The sequence below is a fragment of the Rattus rattus genome, chromosome X, assembly GCF_011064425.1.
Source record: "Rattus rattus isolate New Zealand chromosome X, Rrattus_CSIRO_v1, whole genome shotgun sequence".
NCBI classification, from domain to species: domain Eukaryota; kingdom Metazoa; phylum Chordata; class Mammalia; order Rodentia; family Muridae; genus Rattus; species Rattus rattus.
In genome coordinates, this window is record NC_046172.1 from 28,175,228 (window position 1) to 28,177,873 (window position 2,646).

Below are 2,646 nucleotides of genomic sequence, written 5' to 3' on the forward strand. Positions count from 1 at the left end.
AGAGAGAGAGAGAGAGAGAAATTCAAACCAATAAACAGGACAAAAAAAAGATTTGTAGGGATGGGTGGTGGTTTCATTAGGGGACCAGAAAATGTAATAGAGTGGGAGTAAAGGAACTTATACAAAAATACATGTGTATAAACATGTGAAAAAAAAAAATTACTAATAAAAAAAGTCATTATAGGGACAAAATGAAAATTATATCTCAACAACAAACAAAAACAAACAAACAAAGAAAAAAAAAACAAACCTGGATTGATAACTGACCAGATTATAAGCAGGCTAGACATGAATCAAAAGCCTTGTTTTAAAATGAGGAGTTTTTGCTTAGCTTCAGAATGGATAAGATCCTGAAAAATGAGTTTTCAAAAACATAATGCAGAGAAAGAAAGATATTTTCATTCTAATGTCACAAATGCAATTCAGGATCATCCCTAATTAAAAAATATCACTTGTTTTTCTTTTTTTGATAAGAATTAATAGTATATCTGCCTTTCTTACTCCATAGTACACTAATCAATATTCTTGATTGTAGAGCTGCAACATCTTCTATTCCCATGAGAATGAAATTTAATATGGAGATTCTTTGAAAAGTTCATATGTTTATTATTTCATATGTCTTATAAAAAAATCTCCAAATTTATCATTTGTAAAATTAAGACTATTATTTGAAATTAAAATCACAAAATTAATCTTATGAAACTACAATATGTAATTTTTTATTAACACAAGGCATTTTCCTTTTAGTTTTCTATTACCTTTACTATTTTTATTTTTTTTCCAGAATAAATTTTAAATGCCATTATCAAAATTTTAGTATCCCAATTAAAATTCATAGGTAATAAAATTTTTATGAGTTCTAGAACACGATCTTACATAAACAAGTTATATTTAAAGTAATTTAAGGCAAGTGTGTGAGTAGACATGAGTCACCACCCAGAATTGTGAATGCTTTGCCTAGTCAGTTAAGTGCTGCTGGCCCAGACTCTTGCCATCATGTTCTGATAACTGTGTCCTTCCCAACTTGTCTCTGTCAGAAATAAGGGCCGATGACACCAAGTCTGAATTTGTTTGTAATGGTCCAATAGTAGATGTTTATCTTCCAATTGATTTCTACACTTGACATCTAATCAATTTGAGGATGTTCTTTGATGCTGAAGATGCTTTACATAATTTGGAAAGAAATTGTGAAATGAACTTGAAATATTTTGGGGGATCAGAAAACCCCCCAAATCAAATGAAAGCCAAATAAGGGGAGGAATGTATATAGCTTTATATGATATGATGATTATGACCGATATAGACATAGTCGAGCCAAAGTTATGAAAGGTAAAAAAGAAGTCACTCCTTTGATTATAACTATAGGAAATCTTACAGTCCTGGAAATAGTAGACTGACTGGAAGAACACAGCTTAGCCAAAACGATTCTGACACTAATAGAGTCTAACATCTAAATCAATTTTTTTTCAAGACCTAAATAAAATTCAAGACCACTGTCCAAGTCCCAGCCCAAGAAAGAATTGAAGTCTAAACCATGCTCTAGGTCTGCATCTCACACCAGAGCTAGAGGAGCCTCTAAAATAGATTCCAAAACACATTATAAATCTAGTTTAAGATATTAAAAGAAATCAAGGAAAAAGGAACCACCTAGATCCAAATATCATCAAGATCACAGTATAGATCTAGGTCAAAATCGAGATCAAGGGGGTTGGGGATTTGGCTCAGTGGTAGAGTGATTGCCTAGCAAGCACAAGGCCCTGGGTTTGGTCCCCAGCTGCAAAAAAAAAAAAAAAATCTAGATCAAGGTCTTGGACTAGTCCTAAATGCAGTGGCCACTGATATTATAAATCATGATACTTTTAGGCATGTGTCATCTATTTATTTATAGTTTAGTATATGTCAATTATCAGGAATAAAATATTTCACTGACTCCTTTAAAAACAAACAAACATAACTTATTAGTTATTCCTGTACTGGATGATGGTTATAATTAAAATGATATGCTGTTGAGAAGGCACTGTTAAGAGTCCATTTTGTTGTTTAATGTTATGGGCAGTTACCAATTTGGTATTTCTGAATATTTTGTAAAGATTTCTTTTTATGCTTAAGTAATTGGTGAAAAAGATACTGGCTGACAATAATTTGCAATATGGTCTTATTAAAATTGTCATATCCATATTTGGTAGAACTATTAACCTAGAAATGTAGCTTGCTAATAAGCAAAGGTCCAGATTAGTTGCCTTTGTTGGTCTTCAATATTTTGTTCATTCATAATATTAATTCCTCCTTATACAGAGTTCTCAAAAATTCTGTATTAAACTATAAAACTCCTTCTTTCAGGAAGCTAGAGAAGCTCCTTTTTGTCCATTTCTCTTTTATTCCTAATGCCATAGAAAGAACTTACTTTTCCTTCCTTCTGGTACATCTACAATGCTGCTGTTGGCCAAAGTTACAACAGAACTTGTGTGTAGGGCACAGGAAGCCTATGCAGAAGAACATAGTAACATCTGGGACACTAAATACATTGCACACTTGAGAGCTGAGGGTGTTTGCAAAATGTAACAAAAAAGGGCTGCTAAAGATTTTCCTGCCAACATATTGATCTATAAAGCTGTTGCAAGCTTTAATCTTCAGATATCTAGACAA

The 2,646-nt window shown here is 32.2% G+C and overlaps 1 pseudogene; it reads left to right on the top strand.

Moving 5' to 3' along the window:
• Positions 1-1,839, top strand: part of LOC116889085 — a 30,687-nt pseudogene extending 28,848 nt beyond the window's left edge.
• The last annotated feature ends 807 nt before the right edge of the window (positions 1,840-2,646 follow it).